At 38.6% G+C, this 24,095-nt stretch overlaps 1 protein-coding gene across 5 annotated transcripts in view; it reads right to left on the bottom strand.

The window, feature by feature from the left end:
* Positions 1 to 17,163, bottom strand: part of LOC5577238 — a 39,075-nt gene extending 21,912 nt beyond the window's left edge. For 3 of the 5 annotated variants that reach the window (XM_021855932.1, XM_021855935.1, XM_021855936.1), the window contains exon 1: positions 17,088 to 17,163. The gene's annotated coding sequence lies outside the window, so the exon portion shown is untranslated. Of the gene's footprint in view, positions 1 to 1,241; positions 1,261 to 16,516; positions 16,536 to 17,087 lie in introns of those variants that run through there. The other 2 variants (XM_021855934.1, XM_021855933.1) reach the window with 2 other exon arrangements.
* Positions 17,164 to 24,095: the final 6,932 nt, after the last annotated feature.

Below are 24,095 nucleotides of genomic sequence, written 5' to 3'. Positions count from 1 at the left end.
TGGAAGAGAAAATTTGTTTTAAGGAACTACTGGAAGAATTTCCAAAGTATTCTTATGAAAGTTTATTTACGAATCTCTTGAAGAGTTAATGGAGGAAGCGCTTATGTCATAAAAAATAAACTCCAGGAAAATCTACGGAAAGCATGTCAGAAAGAATTTCTGGAGGAAATCTTTAAAAAAAAACTTATATATTTTCTCAGAGATATACTGCTCTTCTTCGCCTACTTTTCCCATGTTCTATGTAAACCTTATTGACGGCGGGACAAATATGCTTAGAACGGCAGTATATCTGGAATAACTATAAATCAAATTTCTGTGTATTTCATGACAAATGTGCAAAGAAATTCCACAGAAAAACTATGGACAAATTTAGTGTATTCATGGAATAATTTATGGAGGAATAAAGTAACGTCTAAAATAGTATTTTTCAGAAAAGATATTCATTAGATCGATTTGGGAAAAAAAATCATGAATTAACTTCTGTAGAGGCATAATTTACAGAAGAAAAAACGAATAAAATTCGTAATAGAATTCAAGAGGGATTATTTGAAGAAATCTGTTGAGAAATTTTTACTGTAACTCATTCACATCGTGTGAACATAATGAATCTTCTTCATCACTACAGCAAACAATTCAACAGTAAAATATCAACTAGGTATCAGTCATGTTTGTTTCCCCAAAACTTTGTAAAATTATGTCACTGGACTAGGTCAAACTAAGTGTAGTGTCGGGTTAAAAATGTACCCAAAGTCATGTATCTGTTTTACTGTAGATACACAAACAGCTGATGAGTCGTTATTCTTTTTCGAGCCGGTACGCTTTACCACACTCACTGCTAACACTTTCAGTCTGCGCTGAGCAAGGTGAGCTGCAAACTCAAAAGTAGAAATTCTCATTATAAATAGACCGGTTAAATTGAGACGCTTGCTTGTCCGAAGATCCGTATCTACTTCACAGTCAATTCTTCTGAGTGTCAGCAACCAGACCGAAATCATGTTTTCTTTTCGTTGTCAGACTTTCGGTGTTTTTTAAGCCGACGACAAGGATGAACAAAATTTGTTACACGTTACTGGGTTCTTGCACTTGACATCAATATTGTTTAAAATGCTATTCTACTGTTTAATTTATTCATCAAATGACGTTAGTTCTTGTTGAATCCTTTGTGATCATGTCAATTACGTGTTGACTGAGGAATTAATACCTTATTTTTCGCATGAATCCTTCGATTCTTTTTTGTTTACCTTCATCCAGGTCACATGGAAATTTATGCACTTTCACTTGCCAACATTGTTGCAACAACGCACAAATCTGTCTCTCACGGCTAACAATGTAATAACTATAATAGCTTCAATCACCTGTTTAGCAGGGAAGCAACACCACCCACTATACAACAATTTAGAGAAAGGATTTCAGCAGCTCAATAAATTCTACAAACCACACTGAATCAGCTTTTAAATTTACCAATAACCGGCGTACAATGAGCGACGATCATCGCCTCTTTCAAATCCGGCGATATATAAGCTGCAAAGCAAGCTCATTCAAGATGCAAAGCAACAAGTGGAGCAAATCACTACTTAGTGCGGGTAAAGGATACACCTATGTATATAGATGTGTTTGGGTGTAACGCAATCTCAGATGTGAATGGTTTTACGTATTTGAGCGTCTACTAGTAGCATCTCCCATTTGACGTCCATTCTGAGGCAGCACCGAACCGAGTGAACTAGAAAAACGGACACGCGCCACTTTAGTCTCAGTTCGAATTAAATTCGACGAGTGGTAGTCTATCCGAATTTCCACCTGAAAGGTTTTATGATTCAATAGGACAGCCCATAAATCATGCAACTCTTAAAGTAGAGTTTCCAAATTTCCCGGGATTTGATTTCTAAAAAATTTGAAAATAAATCCAATTTGGTGGAATTTTCTTTATCAAATTATTCGTAATCGTGTAGGGTCTATGTTCCATTAGTAGACAGTCCCCTTTAGTCGCACTAGTGGCTTTTTATGACCGTTTTTCTATAAATCGTTGCAAAATATTGATTTACATAAAGCTCAGGAACTATTTATCTCAGTACCATTGATACACAAATCGATCTTGTTAAAAAATGATCGAAATCTCGATTACTTTTTCAAATCAACGTAAGTAGCTTTAATACGGTTTTGAGAAAATTAATTAGGAAGAATCACAACCTGTCTTCTAAAACTGTTTTAAAATGAATCAACTTTTTAATATTTTTTCACCGTGTACATCGCTTAAATTTTGCACACAATCAGCTAGCGTTCAAAAACTAGGTAGTTTCTATTATTTCCCACAAAAATAATTATAACAAAATGATAAGCCGTTTCATTCAGTTACTTTCGACGTTTTTCTACCAGTGTAAAATCGGCTCAAGTAGTGTTTTGTTTTGATTCGTGGTTAAGTCACTTTGTCTCCCCATACAACAGAGCGGTGAAAATAGCGGTTGGGTTGCAAAAGTTGAAATTCTTACTTACGCCGTTTTGTAATTCCGGAATTAAATGTTCTAAAAGTGAGAAAACTAGTTGGGTAATAGCCGGAACGTGTGGAATTTCGTCTGCGAAACACGTAGGATCGATAAAGTAAGTATGTTCACTTTTCTGACTTGAGACTATTTGAATAATTTTCGAGAAATATAGTTTTGCTCACAGTTTAAGCTCCCTTGCATCTATAGCAAACTTATTGTTCCTATAGTAGCACTACTAAGAGAAAATATTTGTCATAAAACAAAATAATTAAGGTACCGCGGGGCAAGTGGGTAAATGGGGTAAGTGAAAACAATTGATATATTTTACTGAATATGTGAATTAACGTTTTAAACTCGTGCGTAAACCTTTGAGGCCATTGAGAACATTACGATAGGTAAGAGATTTCTGAGATTTTTCAGCCATTATTGCATAATAGAGCGAAAAAAAACAAGTTGGCGGCGTACAATCTTATTTTAATATTTTCAGTGGAAAAAAGTTGCGGAAAATAATTTACTGTACCACTTCTTAGTTGTCCTCTGTGACAGTTTCAAACTGCAATAAAAAAAGTTTTAGAATTAATTTGACGCAGACCTAAAAATAACTAAATTTAAACACCGTCAATTTTCTTATCAGGTGGGGCAAGTGAAAAGTTTATCATTAGAAATTGAATTTGTGTTTTCTCTATAAGTAGCCATAAGTAAACATGGTTCGCAATTATCATAGAAAAACATAACGTGCTGATAATTAAAGAAACACTATACTCAAGCGTTAAAAGCTATTAGAAATCATGGAACTTCTCTAAAAGATGTTGCCAAACATTACAATATTAATATGTCTACTTCGGGCAGCCAATTGAAAGGAAGACGTTGACTGAAATGTTGCAATATTAGAGAACACACGGAAATCTCGTGGAATGTCTATGTAAAGCTAGTTCAAAACATAAAAATGGGGTATAGGCAGTGCTGGAAAGCGTCAATGTTAATAGAGGGTGTCGCGCGACTTTTACATAGATGCTTCTCTCACTGTCATCGGACGGCGAGACAATGACAGAAGCTTTCTTCAAACGCTCCTTCATTTTTCTGTCGCTACGGCTTGTGACGGAATTGTAAACTTGACCATTTTTATTTCATTATCAGATATGATTGTTATTTATATCACTAGAATCGTGAAAATATATCCACTTTACTTATCAAACACATTTGCTTCCCGAAATTTTCCAAAATGAGATAGAATTTTTAAAAGCAAAACAACTTTAAAATTGCTCTCATGAGAGCCCCGTCATTGCGACCTGACGGAGTGAGCACATGAAATATAGTTTCGCCTAATGACAGTGAGAAGACTGGTTTCGTCAGTGTCGCAAGCGGGTCATGATTCTTAACAGCCCTGGGTATAGGTCTATCCACATAAAAAAGATTCTAAATACGTTATTGAAGGATTCCGTTTGATTTCTCCCGAAGAGTTATCCGACGTTATATCCGACTTTCTCAAAAACAAATAACGAGCGGTGAAATTCTACAGAGCAGAAATGCAATTGCTGTCCTAAAATGTAAGAACTAACATTGGAAATGTTGCAGTTATAATGTTGTCGAATCATTCAAACTAACATAACTGAAGAGAAGAAAATTAAAGTGAAAAGAATAACATTTTCTTTGTTTACATGATACTTATGTAATTGTTCATTGGAAAGACTTAACAAATGTTAAAGCTAATAGAAATCGTGAATATAACTGTTTGTTTTTAAATTTATTGTTCAAAACGGTAAACTTTTCACTTGCCCCACTTTTGGGAGTAAGGAGACATTTTGCAAAAACATTTTCTGTAATTTTTTCTTCAATTTTTCATAAAAATCAATTTCAGCATGCTGCTTATATTTGGTGGGAGTCAAGCTAAAAAATATACACGACCTCATTTGTTTTAATTTAAAGTCTCTAGAATTTAAAGAATCTCAACTATGCAAATTCCATTACCCACTTGCCCCACGGTACCTTAATTAAACAATTTTTTTTATATCAATCGAAAGTTTTTGATCCACACTTTAAAGGAAAAATGTAAAAGTTTTGTAAAAATACGGTTTTGATTTGTATTTGTGCTCCTATAGTAGCACAAGCAACACTAAATACAAAAATTTGAGTTTTCGTATTTTTTATGCTTTACTCTCTTTCTGTTCTTTTCTTGACGAAGACCCGAACTTTCTATCTCTTGCGAATCACAAGTTAGACTAGTTTAAAATGCTGAATTTTACATGCTCACTAGCGCCACCTAGCGGCGAAATATACAACCAAACTGTTTGTCTTCCGGATGTCGTTGACCTTCTGAACAGCTTTGCCGAAGACTCGAACTTTCTATCTCTTGTGGATCACAAGCTAGAACTAGTTTGAAATGCTCAATTTTACATGCTCACTAGCGCCACCTAGCGGCGAAATCTACAATCAAACTGCTTGCTTTCCGGATGTCCTTGAACCCCTGACCAACTTTACTGAAGATCGCTTCTTTGCAAGTCGTAAGGATCTCGAGATATATTAATTTGAATTTACCTGTTTTGAGGTGATGCTAAACTTTTTGGGGGTGATTCAATATTCAGCTGAGTGTTGCAATACTAATTTTAGTGAGTCCGTATTTATGACGGGCAGTGTATATATCTGCAGATCAAGTAATTAGGCTTAATTATTTGAATATTTATTTTGAAAACGACTCTATCGGTCACACTGCAGGGCTGGTAGTGTTTGAGTACCTTGAACAAGTGAAGCTTAGAGACCTCTAGCTTGAAAAAAAATACACCAAAAAGATACCAAAAAAACCGATTTTCAATTTTCTTGGACGAAATGAATGCTAAAGATTTTGACTTTTCAAGAAAAATATAAACTTATATAAGCGTGTCACTGGAGAAAAATCCCGTGAATCAAAGATCTACATCAGTAAAGTGGTGTATTGCTGGATTGGTTTCAGCAAACGAAACTGCTGGAAGATTGATCGAAAGTTTGGTGTGTATACAAAGGACGAAAGTGTCCTTGCTTCAAACCCAGACAACCAGAAGTCGCATAACAGTTAACGAAAAAAGTCGTTTAGTTACACAAATTCCATCACACCCGCACTACATGGTGGATTATATCGTTCGACTGATGAGTTTCCTCGCATGAAACGCTATTTTATGAGTTCATACGTACATTTCGTTTCGTTCCGTATACTCGTACAAAACAAATCGGATCAATCCGTAGCAACTGTCAAATCAACATTCTTATCATAAATTAAGTCGCATAAGAGTACAGACTAGTTCACAATAAAATTTACACACTCGCATTGCATGTTATTTTTCATCATATAAAATATGCACGTATATCGCCTCCACTTTTGTACGTATAAGGCTTTTTCGCAACATCTTTTTTTTTTTTTTTCCTTAACTTTATTTGGTTAGCCACTCGTCCACTTTGGGCACCACTGGGCTGAATTAACTTTATGACTTGTACATTGTATTGTATGAGCCTAAGATCTATTTATATTCTGTGTACTCTTGTCCGTCGTCTCATCTCGAGATGCGGAGAGTGTACCTATTGCGTGCAGCAGCTGATGATGTCGCGGTTGCCTACCTATCGGGCGGCGTTGTTTGTCTATTTCTCCGAGCCATGATCCATTGTTCGATGCCTGGTTTGTTGTACCGTGTATATCCAATCGTGTGCAGGAATACCTGCGAAGAGGGTCAATTTGCCTCAGTCGCTCTCCGGCCACAGTTGAGGATAGATGTGGGGCTCCATCATCGCTCAATATTATGGATCATTTCCATCTTGTACGTGAAACTTTGCTCATATAAACATCGCATAACGCAAAAGGTGATTTCGTTATGCGTGCATTCTGGTTGTCTGGGAAGGATCTCACAATTGCATGTGAACTTCCTTACAGACAATTTTCCACACAATTATCACGGGAAGACTGGACGTAATGCAATTTGGAAGTATGTCAAACAATATTCTGTGTTACATTTTTGGCTAGTTGCTAGAGGATAGAGCTGGTAATGATGTGTATTCTCGTAAGTTAAAGCTGAATCGGTTTTACTCATTTAGTAGACACTGCAGCACTGCCCATAACTGCAAAACAGTCACATAAGCCATTTTTGACTATTTCGGGTTAATACCATGGAGAGTCATCAAATGATAAATACTTTCGATCAACTTACTGAAATCTATGAGATTGTTCTAGAAAATTCGAAAAAAAAAATACCAAGTTTTTTTGTCACATTGGTAATTATAACTGCATAACAGTCACATTTAGATTATAAATGAGCCTCGTAGTGTAATAGCAATGAAATTTCTATCAGAATTTTTTTCTGACAATTCAACTTATATGCGATATGAGTTGTAAAAAATATCAGCCTCAAATGAGCACTTTTGAGTTCCTGGTAATTTTTAGAAATTTCAGTTTCCCCCCATACTGCTATAAAATGCACACTTGGTATTCCATTTACTCAATGCCTACTTTTGTCGAATGTTACAAATATGCAGTTATGGGCAGAGCACTTTCAAGTGGAAATATTTGCTTTTATGTGTGAAGTGCATTTAGTACTCCAACACCACGTACTGGGTAATGTGATGAACTTCTATTTAGGTAGTCAGGCTGCTTTTAAAGCTCTTGCCTCGGCCATCTCAAGGTCGAGGTTAGTTTTGGAAGCCTAATTATCAAGCGTTTGAAATAAAGAAACACTCTGTATGTTATCAAGAAGTGACCAATAGAATAATTGAGCGTGATCGCTGCTTCATTTACCGTTATTATTAAACAAAAATAGCCATCAAAGCTTTAAGCGCCAGATGGTTTATATACCTATTATAAACCTCTGGGCAGAGTTTAAAAAAAATCCTTAAACGATTATTTGAGTTCCGTTCTTTTGAAGGCGTAACCGTCAAAAACATTTAGTTTAATACATTTAACAATATATTTAAATGTCGGAAGCCGGTTTGGAATTTTTTCAATTACAAGCTATTAGATATTGTAATTACTTCAGCAATAAAAAATAGTACTAAAAATATATTATCTACCAGTAGATTGATAGAAATAAGCAACGATAAACTGAAAATTAGCATTATCAAATCAATCGATATTCCTAAAAAAAAGACAAATAAGCAATAAAAATATGATAGGCACTATACAAATTCTAATTAGCATTGAAAAAATTAAAAGGTTCCAAGAAAAATATGATAATTAGCACAAAATAGTAGAAAATAATAAGCGGCCATCCTTAGCCGAGTGGTTAGAGTCCACGGTTGTAAAGCAAAGCCATGCTGAAGGCGTCTGGGTTTGATTCCCGGTCGGTTCAGGATCTTTTCGTAATGGAAATTTCCTTGAATTCCCTGGGCATAGAGTACGATCATCAAGCTTTACCACACTATATACGAATGCGAAAATGGAAGCTTTTGCAAAAAAAGCTCTCAGTTACTAACTGTGGAAATTCTCATAACAATACTAAGCTGAGTAGCAGGATATGTCCCAGTGCGGACGTTAATTCCAAGAAGAAGAAATAAAATATAAATAGATCTTAACCCTGGAAAATTCGAAAAAAAAAAAACAATATGAAAATATTTTTTTTATTGCTAGTTTTTACCCAATGATTACTTGTTTCAACCATAACATTTATTTTCAACGGGATGATATCGGGTAACTAAAAAAGTTAGGGTCATGCACAAGGCCTTAACCTTTTTAGTAACCCGATATCATTCCGTTGAAAATAAATGTTAAACTAAAAATTTGATTTTGTCGAAATTTTGTCTAGGTTGTTTTCTATCCAATCAGGAGGAAAGGAATCATACGATATTCTGTTTTGTCTCAAATTCCGAACAAACTCATATTCCGAACACTCGATCTTTGTACGGAGATTTGATTGAAATGTTTCGCTGAAATATCTCATCAAATTACCAGGAAATTGCAGTCAATTTCATTTCAATATTAACGTCTTACAATCTTTATAATATCTCGGGTGCAGTGACGATTCTCTAGTTCGAGACCAGTATATCTTGCTCAGATGAGTTTATTGCGAAATTATTCATTTGAATATGATTCGAGCTGTTCTGAATTCGAATCAAGGTGTTCGGAATATGGGACAGGATGAACACAGTATTCGACTTTCAACACTTCAGTCGTCGCGCTTTTGTATTTTGTACAACACTGTTGAAAAAACCTCGTTTTTCGTTCACAACACCAGCGTGGTGGTTCTGACGGTGGCAAACCGCACGACGACTGGAAGGTTAAAGCAAAATGTTGTTCCATACTTTTACTTAAGAACAATAGGAAACAAGTGTAAAAAACAATTTCATCAGCAAACCCAATAGCTAATAGTTAGACTTTGTGAAGACATTGAAATATTCACAAATATAAACTAATTTATGCCTATCACTGTTGGCCTTAAGTGTTAGGAATATGAGTCAAAACGGTAATTTAATTATTATGCATACCAGAAGTACAAATTCAACTTTTTTTAGATAATTTCAGATAAATTTCAAACGAGTTATGAAACAGGATGTGGATTTGAATGGTAGACCAGCTAATTTATAATGAAATGAAATTTTTGCAATTTCTCATCGTAATAGGCTGTTTTTCATTACGCCAATCCGTCATGAAACGGCCTACTTTCCTGCACTGAAGTCTACAGTACGGGAATAGTCATTACGCAACTGAAACCAGTGCTGTAATGATTCATTACGCAACGCTTTCTCATTACGCAACTGTTTTGAATTGCGTAATGGATCATAACATAACAATTTTTCAGAAATTGCAAATGATGGTGAATGCATTCCGATATAATTTCTGATACCCTCAAGTGATCTTCTACGACAGTGGTCACCAAACTGCGGCCCGCGGGCTGCATGCGGCCCTCGAGAGCGTTTTGTGCGGCCCGCGAACAAACTTTGAATGGCAATGTGAAGTGGCCCGCAAGCAGTGAATTATTGATGACAACGGTTAAATTCTTAAGTTCTTGCAAATGATTACAAAAATTACGGGCTTTTTGCCTGCTTCTCTACATGACCAACAATTGAATGCCTAACAAGAAATAATGAGGTATAAACTGTGTTTAATTCTTCAGAAATAGCTTGTCTAACATCCCAAGGTTCCCCTAAATCGAGTCCAAAAAAAATGTATCGGCAGACTAGTGGCTTCAAAATTTCCTCATGTTTTCAAAAATGTCTTCACTCCTCAGTAACGTTCAGAGTTCATGGTCATAGAATGTGTTCAAGTCTTCAAAGAAACACCGGACACCTCAGAATTTTTTCATAAATGGATTTTGAATTTTTACTTGGTTGAAAATATTTCAAAGATTTACAAATTTAAATGTACATGTAAATCTAGATATTTCATGTCATCAACGTTTCCTTAAATTCCATAAATCTCATCTTCAAAAAAAGATCTTTGTAGTCACATAAAAAGTCGTTAAAATGAATCCTCACGAAGGCTGACAATCGTGACGAAATAAAGAAAAAATCGTCAGCCAGAATAGTTACTCCTATTTTTATTTACGTTCGAATTCTCTTCGATCGAAAACCGTTTAGCATTTACGTTTACGCCAGCAAAATAAAGTGGACCATGGATTCTAACGAATAGGATTCAACAGAAAGTTGTATCCACCGTTAACAAGAATAAGTGTGTTCAACTCGGGCAGGTCGGTGACACCGACTCTGTGTTTCGTCATCGACGAAAGATTCCATGACTAACTTCAATCCAAAATAGTTAACGAAGTTTGTTTCTTTTAAGGGGCAGGATCCGTCATTGATTTTGGAATTTTCAAAAGCAGGTTTTTCGTTCAAAATCAAGAAAATTTACAGGAAAATGTGTTCACTGTATTCTATTCTCCAACCAAAACACAGTGAACACATTTTCATCGAATAATTTTTAGTTTTGAACAGAAAAACTGCTTTTGAAGTTTCGATGATGACGATGATTACGATGACGGAGCGTTGATCGTTAATATTATTTCTTAAAAAAGGGGGTGTATGTTGTATATTTGCTTGTTAAGCATCAAACGACGAATACCATCACAGAATTGCTTGTATTGGCTATTGAACCCGCTTTCTTCATTGTTCTCTTCTCATTTCTCTCTTTGTTTGTGCTTTATTTTTTTTTTTTTTTTTTTTCAAAGCCCGTAATCCGTTGCCGACACGATTGATATTTTGGTCAGCTCAGAGATTCCGAACGAAGATTCTACCATAGCGAAAGAAGCTTATTTGTTCGTCATGACGCAAAGCCTATGTGACGGATCACTACAGCAAATAGTTATACAACGGTTGACTATTCTTTCATTAGTTTCGTTACTGACTTTTTCCATTTGACGGCGAAGATTGTCTACCCTGATCCTCACATAACTTGCGGCCCGTGTCATGTTTTGAAACCATTGAAGTGGCCCGTACAAGCAGTTAGGCTGAGGACCACTGTTCTACGACATTGCAAAAAATGTTGCACGTAACTCGTTGCAGAACTCGATGTTTACAGCACTCGTTATAATTATAAATTTAGGACTCGTGCTGTAAAAATCATCATTCTGCAACTTGTTCCGTAAACTACTATTTCATCTATTGCCCATTGCACGGTGACGTCATTAGAAAATCGCTCTCTTTCCCTCATTCGGGAAATCTGAAAACAACGGTGCCAGTACCTGTCAAAGTTGACAGGTTGTTGTCAAAATTGACCTGATGAAAGAACAAAATTTTAACGAAACTAGAATAGTGCTTAAGGTAAAGATGAATTGAAGCCGAACCTCAAATTTTCAAGAGCACAAATCTAGAGAACCAAACATCCGTTTAAGCTGAAAACTTAATCGTTTGGTCGTTAGCTGGTGGTGACCAATCGATTAGGCTTTCAACTCAAACGAGTGTTCGGTTCTCTAGATTTGTGCTCTTGAAAATTGAGGTTTGGCTTCGATTCATCTTCACCTTAAGGTGACACGGGAGACCGTGTTATTTTCCCTATATTTTGTCTCACTCTAACAATTATCATCAAAGCTTTGCGGGAGCAAATCTCGAGTTTTAGTGAACCAAACTATTTCTTTTTTATATACAAAGAAATTCTGTAGTGATGTCTGAAAAACAAACAAAATAATTGGGATTGGAGTAAACAACCTAATTCTAGAACAAGTACGGCCCTTATTCGTTTGGTAAAACCTAATTGCTGTCAAATGCACTTACTTTACTTTTGCTGGCTCTACGTCCTTCAAGACATGACCTGCGCCACAATGTTACGCCAATTACTCGGTCCATGGCTGCTGTCAAATGCAGGTTCAATGATTGATGAAAAATGGAAGTCACCTATATATTCGTTGGGCAAATTCAAATTTTTTTTTTTTAAGGCACTCCGTGCTTGTGGCCACTACTGTGCCGGAATCAGTTTATCTGTATCTTCCTTACCGATACAGTTCTATTTTTAGCTAATCTATATTTACATCTGATTTCACTCTCTTCTGCTCTTTTGCTCTCACACCGAGCAGGTAGGAGAGTGCTCTGCTGTTGGTCCAATCGATTTCCATAAGCCATAATCAATTGCTCTTGCGGTGGTTCGTTTTGCCGTGTTCCTGAGTCGTTTGAGGCTAGCTGCCTGCGAAGTGGGTCAGTTTGTCTCAGTCACCACCTGATACTGACGGAGGATGGATGTGCTCCCCTAAGCACGGTCCTCCGTGCGGCGTCTTCTGGTGGCTGGACGGGTTATTTTTTTGGAGGGGCTGGGAATTGAATCCATGCCTTCCGCTTATTAAGCGAAAGCGTTACCTCAAGGCTACGGACCCCCCCTAGGGTAGCGAAGTTGACAATGAGTTGTGAGTTCGTTCCGATATAATCTTTAAATTTGTGTGTTTTTCATCGCTAACATGAATCGTTTAATGTTGAGTTTTTTTTTTTGCATATTCGGAGGGTCTTTATACCTTTCCAGAGATCGAGAAATGGCGCTTAAGCCAAGGCTCTTGACTCAGGGCGCAATGAAGAAATACCTGTGTCCCATCCCAATAGAAGTAGAAGCAGCACATGGAGTGTTCATTAACATTTTTAGCACGCCACTCCCAACGATTTTATCTATCTCCCTGAAATGAAATGGTTGGTACGGTTGCCCTGTTTCTTCCATCAAAAATTCAAATATTTGCGTTTATCATTATCACCGTGATTTTTTGAATTATTTTCAATCCCAAGTCTGCACAGTGAGCCTGGCCATTTTAATATTTGTTATATCACTGATATGATGCAAATATTAATGCTGACAAGAAAATACTGGTATTTCCATGATGCTTTTCAATATTGGCTGTGCAAGCACTTAGAATAGAATAGAAAGGAAAAAGGAAAAAGGGGAAGAAAAACTATTGTGCATCTGAAAGTATTCAATAGTGACTGATTCTTTTTTTCGGAATACGCAGAACGAATGGAGCTTTAGAAGTTAATCTATTTTTTAAGAGATATTGCAAAAACTATTTATTTTACAAACTACAGCTTAACCTGTTAAATTTTGTATAGTTATCGTCAAATCGAAGGCTGCGATTGCAATTACTATGTAAAACTTATTAAGTGAAACTGATTTCAAAAGCCTGAACCTCAAGGACGTTTCCGTAGATGGAGGGACTAAGTGCATACCACCCATTGATTCTACCCCATTACCCCGAATGCCATTAACCCGAACGCCATTACCCCGAACGACCCATCATCCCGAATGATATTACCCCGAATTCCAATATCATGGGGAAATATCATCAATATCATCATGTCAAGATTATTGTAAATTCGGGGAAATAACGTTCGGGAGGATGGACTTCGGGGTGATGGCATTCGGGGAAATGGCATTCGGGGTAATGGGGTAGATTCCACCCATTAACCACCCACCACGTTTTTTTTTTCTTCCACAGTTAGAGGGTAGTAGCACTTGTGCCAGAAAAATAGAATCATTTCTCGCATAATCTACGATAACGCCCTAAAAGCCATTGGTAACCACGTGTGTAGCTTGTTTATGAGCAAATGAATGAATAAGCATCGAAACCAACACCACTGGCAGGTCGAGAATGATCTTTACTTCACTATAGCCTTAATAAATAATGTGTAACTCCATTCAAATGCTCAGAAACAACGAGCTACACACTTGGTTACCAATGGCTTTTAGGACAAGATCATAAGTTACGCGAGATTTGATTACAGATAGATACAGAGGTGGGAGATGAGTGGGTGGTACTGTCCTATATGGAGGGATAGCTGTACATTATACTTAACCCGTTGTTACTCTCTTTATGCTCGGAGCGAAATACTATCGGTATAGAGCTATATATTATTTTTCCAATTTTCCTTTTTTAGGGAACTGCACCCATATTTCCTCCCATCTTTTCCTTCCATTTCCTATCCCTCCCATCAGCTAATAATGACAAATATGGCGGTGGTACATTTTCCAAATCTCCAAATTGACGGGGAACGACCAAATGGAGCCTTCCTCAACTTCGTAGTTGAGCCAGGATCTTTTCGTGATGGTAATTTCCTTGACTTCCCAGGGCATAGAGTATCTTCGTACCTGCCTCACGATATATGTGTGCAGCAATGGCAACATTGGCAAAGAAAGGTCCCAGTTAATAATTGTGGAAGTAATCAAATGAACAGAGATGAAGCAGGCTCTGCCCTAGTGCGGACGTAATGCCTTAAAGAAGAGGTCCCTCTGGAGCAATGAGTTACAGAACAGGTGGCGCAGTTCCGTATAATAGTGTGTGTGACAACTGTATAAAGTTGAAAATGACACCTAACACCAACACATCGCTGATCTTGCCTACGTCACTATTTGTGTTTACAATTTAAAATCCCTTGACGCGAAAGCAAAAAGTGCGCGAGTTCAGAAGTTTTTTCACTTTATTTCGTACAGTTTTAACAATTTCTGGTAAATTTTGATAGAATGCCGCAGTGTGCAGTCAATGTGTACAAGATAACGACACAGGAAGCGAAGAACAGTGATATTTGCAAAAGTTTTTACACTTTCCCCAAAGAACCTAGCATGCGATCGAAATGGGTGAAATTTTGTGGGCTCATCAAAGATCCGGGTACATCGCTTTATGTATGCTCCCAGCATTTCACTTCTGACGATTTTGTGTTCAATGCTTCGATCCGAAAATCGTTGACAGGTGCAGATCGAAATAGTCTGGTCCGAGGCGGTAAGATTTCTTTGTCCAGTACCAAGAAACGTTATGCCAATTACAGCTTTTCCCACCATTCGTACTCCGGAATCGTCATGCGTTGAGAGAAGATGTCGCCCTTAACGTTATCAACGGAACGAGCGGAAGTAAATTGTTGCTAACCTTTTGCAAAATTACTGTTCACTGGAGACGGAGAAATCGAAAAACGTTAATAGTTGAAAATGGATCTTCTTGTGATGTTTCACCGTTCCAAAAGGAACAGAACATAAGTGGTTCCGACTCAAACACGGATGTTTTGTTAGAGGCGATTGAGCTGGCCAATCCCTCTACCGCTGCGAAGTTCGATGTTTATAGCCTGAACGATTCCGGTTGGTCAGAGTTCGTCAGTCATGATGGGCTCAATTCTACTCATGTCATGTTAGAGCAAGCGGTAAGATTGGTAATGCTGAAAACACTACGAACGCTGATTAAACGCAAGCAAGATATATAATCCAATCAATGACAACCAAGTTTGTACCTTATTGTTTCTGAGCATTGTTTCACCACATTGTTGTTTAATAACGTGTTAATCTATTCATCTGCTCAGAAACAACAAGCTACACACTTGGTTACTAATAGTTTTTACGGCGTCATCAAAAAGTATACATTAGTAATTTATACAGATGGAATACCCTATTTCGTGCTAGGCAAACCTCAATTAAATATATGATTATTTTGAATATTTTTATGTCTATTGTGTTGAAATAGTCCAACGATATATACAATAATCAAAAATCATCTATTTCGAATTAAATTTCATGGTATGCACCACAATTTTTATGTTACATTCAATTTGTTTCAAATATCCCATATCTACTCGTGCTTGCAACCAAATAGTGGCGTCACCACTTTTTTGGTTACCAATACATATGCAAACCATGGTCTTCTTCACCTGTACTGTAGCTCATTGCCTCTGGAGCTGGCATTCTAATACCTAATGCAAGAAGGGCCTTGGGCATTTTTTCTGTTTCTCATACAGTTTTACAATAAATCTTTAATAAAGTGAACGCAGAAAATTAGTAGAGTATTACGTCTGTTCGTCTGTGACATGGGTTCTCGTGTGCATTGATTCTAATATGGCATCATATGACTCCAATCTCCACGTGTTCTCAAAACACATTATGCTATGAATTTCCATTCACGTGATTCGCCTGTATCGATTACGAGTCTCAGGACCAACATAGGGTGCAGAACCACTTGGGCACTTCCATGATTCACTTTGGCATGGGGGTTTTTCTCGGCAGAATTGTCTGAAACTTTGCAATAAGGAGCACTTCACTATGACGCATATTGTGGATAAATATGAGCTTTGTAGCTTTAAAAAAACCCCACTGCCGAAGTGAATCAAAAGTGCCAAGAATTGGGTCCGTCTCCCTAAATAGAAATTGCGTAGATGAAACGCATTTTTTCTTCATTCTTTATGTTTATATGCTGCATTTTTCATTATTATATGCTGCATCTCAGCTTAGTGTTCTAATGCGCCCTTCAGAGCTTTCTTTGTCAATTCGAATATGGATAGCATATCGTGTGGCAGGTACGAAGATACTCTATGCCCCGAAAAGTTGAGAAAATTTTCATTATGAACAGATCGACGACCGCTGAGATTCGAACCCATGACCCCCAGCTTGGTCTAGCTGAATAGCTCTGCGTTTACCGCTACGGCTATCTGTGCCCCGCGTCCTACAGAATTGCAGTTTGTATTATAATCAGCGTTTTCATTGCCGCTACCACATTTGATTCGTGTTTTCGGCAACGAAAAGCGTCGTTTTTGCTTTTGCGCAAGTATCTCCCGACATCCTCTGAACTTGGCTCAACCACCGAACAACACAACACAACCACTCATCTGCGTCTTTAAGGAGGTGACGAGATTATCACCAAACAGCCCACCATCACAAACGATTGTACGATGTCACCACACCACGGATCGGAACTTCTTTCATTCGTGAAAAATGGAGGGACATTGCGTTCTTCTGCTTTAATTTTATCGCTTTTGCTAATTTCAAATCCAAACCCACTGACTGCTTTTCACTACGGTATTTTTTTCGCCTTCGATTTTTCACGCTACATCTGCCTACACTATGCGCTTCGCTGACGGAGTCGATGTCAAGAAAAAGTGCGCATTTTTTTCAACGTATTTTTTTTTCACCCGAACTGCCTGCGCGTAAATTCCTGATCCGCTTTCGAAATTTTACGTAATATCCCGGTCACGCTAAAATTGTCACAAAACCACCAGCTTCATAGAATCTAGGAAATTTGTTCGCCCTCGTTTTCTCGATAATCTATCACTGATCTCAAGAAAACGGAAATTATTCCTCTTTTGGCTAAAATGTGCAGCATTCTATCTCTCTTCGTTGCATGCTTCTGTCACTATCTCGTTCACTATCTCGCTTCATCCACAGCCCTCTCCACCTTCAACGGAAACGATATCTGGGTCGTGGCACATCAACCGTATACTTACTTCCGAACGCGATGGGAAATCTCACTGAACTGACTGGTGGATACTAAATAGTCGCTCTCGCCGCTTCGCCAACGATCATCTCAGAGGGCCTATCTCTAGACACAAGATGTGTAGATGCTAGCATGAAGCACCAGGCGCATGCGTTTCCGGATACGAGCGGAAAGAACGTGGTGCGCGTGGCGCAATCGCTCATCAATGGAGGAGTATGGTCGTTCTTGTTTCCATTCAGTGAATGAATCTGTTTGATCCTTTTTAATGATCGTATTATACTATGTATGGAAGCGTTTGGTTTATGTCGTTTAAGAGGTGGGTGAATATCCTTAGGGTGTCAGGTACTGCTTATACAAAGTTTGCAGAATATTCATGCAAAAATCGTAATGTGGGGGTTGGTGGGTTGTCTGTCAATAATGACCATTTTAGGCGTTCATAAATTTGTGAACAATTCTTCTACTTAGGCATACCAGATGATAAGAATGAAAGCGCTAATATTAAAATCCAACCTTATTCATTTTGCTTTACGCCTCTGTTAAAATAACTTGAATGTGATAGTTACATGTTACTTGTCATTTCAAGACTGATAACATTATTGTGATTGTCGTTAGGGCCAATTCACAAACATCATAATACTAGAGGGGGTTGGTGGGTGTTTTCGAAGTGTTACAGTTCATATAAATTGTGTAGAATATCCATATAAAAAGTTCTACGAGAGGGTGGGTGGGAAATAAAAATTTTGGCTTTATGAATTTTATTATTTTTACTGATTTCGCTATATTTTACTTCTAAACATATATTACGAATAGGGATTGTCCATAACCCACGTTGCCTCTTAAAAGGAAAGAGAAAGAGATCATCAACGAGACTAAATATCAAATAATTGAACACATGACAAATAATAATTCCCTTTGTGTAAGATTTGAAGTTTTGAAAATCTGACCATAAAGTGTAAATTCTATGAAGATATTTTGAAGTCTGTCCATAAACCACGTGTTTTTTTTATATTGACAATGACCTTCCTTGGTCTTTTATCTATGCGACATTTGTATGGACTCAAGCAGTATTTTTTATCCAAACGTTCTAGTATATATTCTAAATTTCCTTCTTTTTCAATGTTATTAGAATGGCATAGCATAAGGAGAATCGCAGTAGGCAGCGCGCGCGAACGGATGTGTTAAAAATGAATCTGTCAAGTTTTCATCGTCTCCGCAAATTATAAGATTCGGCTGGTGCAGTTTCTGAAAAAAAGTGTGTATAGCGGAATTAAAACGGTTTATTCTGCATGCGTTCTGCTGGGCATTTCTTTGTTAAAGCCCGAGCAGCAAGTGAAGAAGCATTGTAGCCGAACCTCAAGTATTCAGAAGCGCGTTACTGGAAAGCCCGGCAGCGGATTGGGCTGGAGGTGATCATTTGACCAGGTTTTCAGCTGGAATCGCTGTCTGCTTCTCTAGATTTGTGCTCTTGAGGGTTTGAGTTTTGGCTCCGTTTCATCTTCACCAGAAAAATCGCTTATTTTTGCGTCGTCGCGTCACTGGAGTTTTTTTTTTCTAGTTTTAGTTAGCACGCGTTCTGAGTACAATTGAGTTCAGGTTTTCCGCCTCGCCGGAGTAATATGACAACGGTAGGAATATTACTTAAATGAATTGATTTAAAAAAAAAGAACAGTTCATCACTATAAATGTCGACATACACTCTTGTACTTTATTATTGAAAACCTGATATCTTTCCTTTTATCTGCTTTTTATCATTATAAAAAATTGAGAATGGTTCGACGCTGAAATGTCGACTTACCCGTATGTTCACGTTGCCTTTAGAGTACTGATAGGTGATTTTTTGAACTGAGGTTGCATGAACCGCATCACTTAGCAAGGTGAATCCTGATCATGCAGCTATGATCTCTCATAACTAACAAAACTCCTTCCCATGACAACCATGGAGATGCAGAGGCAATCTCGGTTTCTAGTAGCAATGGATGTCATACTAATCCTTCTCTTCCCCGATGACCGTAAGGACGTGGCCGGTGCCGTTATTGACTTTTTAATGTTTGGAGATCCAGTCCGTAGACTCAGTTGGGATGAGGAAGGAATGTTAGTGTGTTGTTTGTTGATTGTTGTTTTTTCTCCCATGTCTGTAGAGCCTTTTTGATTGTTGCTTCTAGGGCTGTTAAATGGTGAGTCGACGGAGTCCTTGCAAGTTCCTACCTCATACTTCCACGGGTCGACGGATGACAAATGTCCGTTGCGTGCTAAGCTGGTGATGCAGCATGAGCCCTGTAGTCCTTCTGACTTCAGCTAGATTAAGGAGGTATGCCACCGAGCGTCAGTTCACCAAGGAGGTGCGGCTCAAACAGCGTCTAACTGGCATCCAGCGGCCGAATAAGAAATGTTCTTCCCCGGAAGCTACACCTAAGTCCCATCATGGCGGATATGGAACCTTAGGCTAACAACCTACTGTCCCCGAAACTTCAAAAATTTTTTAAGTAACCGATAGAGAAAGATTACGAACTAATTTAACAGGAACAACGGACACGATTTGGAACATGGAACGTTCTAACCCTAGCCCAGCAGGATAAACTGCCAGTTTAAAACTGGCACAACTCGCCAACGAAGCGTGTCGCATGAAGCTCGAGATCCTAGGACTGAGTAAAGTCCGTTGGCCAAACTTTGGAGAACACAGAATACCACCGAGAAAGATTCTGCTATATTCTGGCCTGCGAGGTGAACACGATTCTGGGCACCGTGGAGTTGGCTTTCTGCTTAGCGCACAATCTTACGCCGCGCTCATGAAGTGGAAGCCTATAAATGAGAGAATAATCGTCGCCAGATTTAGAACACGAGTTCGAAACTCATCGAAGCGCAGCCTTTACGTGCAGAGTATTGCACAACGGGGTCTTGTCTGAACCCATCCGGGTTGTAGCTGGAGTGAGGCGAGGATGTATACTATCACCGCTACTGTTCCTCATCGTAATTGACAAGATTGCCATTGACCGTGAACAAAACCGTGGGCTGCTGTGACAGCCTATTATTATGGAGCACTTAAATGACCTCGATTTGGCTGATGATATTGTTATCCTAGGTCAACGGCGCTCTGATATGCAGAGTAAGCTCGACGATCTTGCCGAGCGCTCCTCAGCGGCAGGTCTCAATATCAACGTCCACAAGACCAAATCGTTGAATATAAACACGGTCAGCTTTACAGTTGCCGGGCAAACAGTGGAGAACGTCAAAAACTTCAAATATCTTGGTAGCCAATTGGCGTATGACCAAGATGTAGGGGGTTGGTGTCAGGCTAGCCGTAAAAAAATAAAGCAACGAATAATGAACGAGAGAATACGAACCGGAACAATAGGCGAAGACCACAGCGGCGCCGTAAAGGGACTAGCGATTGGAAGCTCGGTACGTGGAACTGTAAATCTCTCAACTTCGCCGATGTGCTGAAGGACCGCGGATTCGGCATCGTAGACAAAATCGCAAATCGACCACGTTCTGATTGATGGACGGCACTTCACCGACATTATTGACGTCAGGACCTATCGTGGCGCTAACCTCTATCTGGTGATGGTTAAATTGCGCCCAAAACTTTAACAACGTATAGTACCGACGGTCGCCCCGGTATGACCTTGAGCGGCTCAAGGTGTCCCAGCTGCGTACGCGCAGCACCTCGAGGCTGCATTACCGGAAGAGGGTGAGCTAGATGGACAGTTGGAGAACAGTGTAGGCAGCCATCAACAATTCAGCTGAGAGCAACGTCGGATACGTTGGACGAAGTCGACGGAACAATTGGTTCGACGAGGAATGTAAGCAGATTCTGGAGGAGAAAAATGCAGCGCGGGCGGTCATGCTGCAACAAGGGACCCGGCAGAACGTGGAACGTTATAGACGGAAACGGCAACAGCGGACCCGCCTCTTTCGGCAGAAAAAACGCCGCCTGGAGGAGACGGAGTGTGAGGAAATGGAACAGCTGTGCCGGTCTCAAGAAACACCTAGGGGAACATTGTCCAAGACGCACTGATGGGGTGAAATGGCTCACCTCATTAAATCATTCATAAAACGTTTCAATTTGTATTCATTGCCAAACGATGTTAAAATATGTTTACCCAAGAGTTGCCGCCACAACTCTTGGACATAAAGTCATGGATTTTACCTATATTTTCCGGTAAAATTCAACATTTTTCACTTTTTTTGCCTAGATATCAGGGTTTTCCGATGATTTCATTAAGGAATAAGCGTTTCCATACCACAGAGCAAAATCATGGAGAAACTTGGTTGCTAACTACTAGTTCTCCATACTAAATGACATTCTACCCCATCCATTTGGTCGTTTTGACCACCCCCATTTTTCAACCAACTTTTCTACACGATTTAAACCCGTAAAAAACTCAAATTTCAGAAATGTTTTCATGATAGTAGCTTGCAAATATTGTAAAGTTACTGTTAGGACTTCGAATGGCGTTAAAATGATGATGTCATTAGGAGAAAACGACTCAAACCCTTAAAGTGGCATTTTGGGCCATTTGACCCTAAGTTCTATCAGAAGCTCAACGCATCCCGCAACGGCTTCGTGCCGCGAGCCGAGATGTGCAGGGATAAGGATGAGAGCATTTGACGGACAAGCGTGAGGTGATCGAAAGCACTTCGACCAGGGGGGTGGCATGAGTCAATATTTGCCAACCCAACATCATTTCAACATGACGTCCAGTGTTCTTGTTTTGATTATTTTTGGAGGAACAAAACATATGTTTTTATAGGTAGGAGAAATCGGGTAACATGCCCTATCTACAAGAAAGGCGACAAGTTAGATTGTCGTAACTTTCGAACGATTACCATTCTAAATTCTAAAAGAACCGAGGGTGGAAACATATGCGGCCATGAACGTGACATTGTTTTTTTTTCTATCTTTATCAACGAGATTGTTAGCCCTGGGCTAGTTCATCTCGGGACCAACTGCTTTACTTCCCTTCCGAAGAAAATCGTCACTGAATTTTTTTTGTGACTATTTCGGGGATGGGATTCGATCCCAGGTCCTCGGCGTGAGAGGCGTGTGTTCTAACCACTACACCAGGTCCGTCCTCACGTGACATTGTTGATTCAATGATATATTTTAAAATGTTAACTAAATAAATGAAATTAATCAAATGCGTACACTAAAATTATATGAAACAGGTAAAAGGGTTTATGCCGACACTTGTAGTGGCGAACCATCCTTAATTTGTTTGAAAATTACATAAACTTAAAGTTGCCACGTTACAAATGTTATCATTAGCATGAGACAAACTCACCAGTTGGTAATCAACCCTCAACTGAACATAAATATCTTTTTGCAATTTCTCATCGTAATAGGCTGTTTTTCATCACGCAAATCTGTCATGAAACGGCCTACTTTCCTGCACAGAAGTCTACAGTACGGGAACAGTCATTACGCAACTGAAACCAGTGCTGCAATGATTCATTAGCGTAATGAATCATAGCACAACAATTTTTCAGAAATTGTAAAATAATGGTGAATGCATTCCGATATAATTTCTGATACCCTCAAGTGGTCTTCTACGAAATTGCAAAAAATGCTGTACGTAACACGTTGCAGAGCTCGATTTTTACAGCACTCGTCGTAATAAATTTACGACTCGAGCTCTAAAAATCATCATTCTGCGACTTGTTCCGCAAACAACTATTTCCAAGACTATTTCACACTCGCACAAAGCGAACACGATTCATCTGGATTCCATCGCTCACTCCATAGGAGCATGCAGTAGGGGAAAAGTACTAATTTTTGAGCTACAAGAATTCTGTGCCAATTTTCGGATTATCATACAAAGTAGGTCAAAATCGTATGAACGGTTCGAAAATTAGTGCTGGGTTAAAAATAAGTTGCGTTTTTCCCTACTCTGTACTCCTTTTTCCAAGTCATAGTAAGGCAAAAACTCCTCTTTTTTTGAGTAATCCTTTGGTAAACCTACTCAGACTATCAGTCTTTTCTTCATGGTAAGGAAGGTGTGCCGGTATTCGCCATGTACCAGTTATTTGCCACCCCGGATTATATACCGTTTAACGACAAATATGGTAGCCAATAGGGTAACGATTGTTTATTTTGATCTTAATCGCTACAGTTGGCGCCAGTGGCAAAAAGTACAGACAACAACCCTTCGAACATTCAGTTTATCTGTGCTGGCCACCTAGCGGCGACACCAGTGTTGGGAAACTCGTGCTCGCGAGTAAAAAAATACTCACTCTCGTACACGTTTGCGAGTAATACTCACGCTGTGAGTCACTCATTCCATACTCTAACTTACGCGATAGTATGACGTCATAGCTCACTGCGAGTATTACTCACGTAAAGAGTAATACTCGCAGTGAGTATGACGTCATTACTCTCGGTGAGTGAGCAAGTTACTCTTTGTGAGTATGGTGAGTAACCAATTTCCATAGCAAAATAAAATTGTACAATAGTATGTTCTATACTAGGTGGACGACTTTAAATGTAAATAATTCAAAGTGTTTACAGCTACTGTCGACTTCAGTGTGTATTGTGATATACACTTTTATAGTATGGTTGTTTAAACTTTAGCGAATTCAGAGCCTGTTTTTCAAAATGGATAAACAAGTTATAATGGCGAAAGTCCGGTTGTGTTCAAATACTTTTCAGACCAATTAATTTCGTTTAGTGGCATAAAATAAATACTGTAACTTTTTCTGAACGCGTTTATGTTATTGATATTCAAAGTTGAATTGAAATACAGTCATCGCTCCCTTACTCGATATTGAAGGGACCATAGAGTTAGGGAGGTATCGAGTTACAGAACACAAAACCAGTGCAACTGAGATCTAAGGGACCATCGAGTTAGCCATGAAAACCAACTTTTACTATTCTCTAACTCGATATCGAGATACGGAATATCGAGTAAGGGAGAGTTAACTGTATTAGTAAAAATGGAATAAGGTACCGTAGGGCAAGTGGGTAATGGAAATCGTATAGTTGAGATTCTTCAAATTCTAAAGACTTAAAATTTAAATAAAT

This window comes from Aedes aegypti, chromosome 3 (assembly GCF_002204515.2).
Source record: "Aedes aegypti strain LVP_AGWG chromosome 3, AaegL5.0 Primary Assembly, whole genome shotgun sequence".
In the NCBI taxonomy this organism is placed as follows: Eukaryota; Metazoa; Arthropoda; class Insecta; order Diptera; family Culicidae; genus Aedes; species Aedes aegypti.
This window is presented reverse-complemented; position numbering and strand designations above follow the sequence as displayed.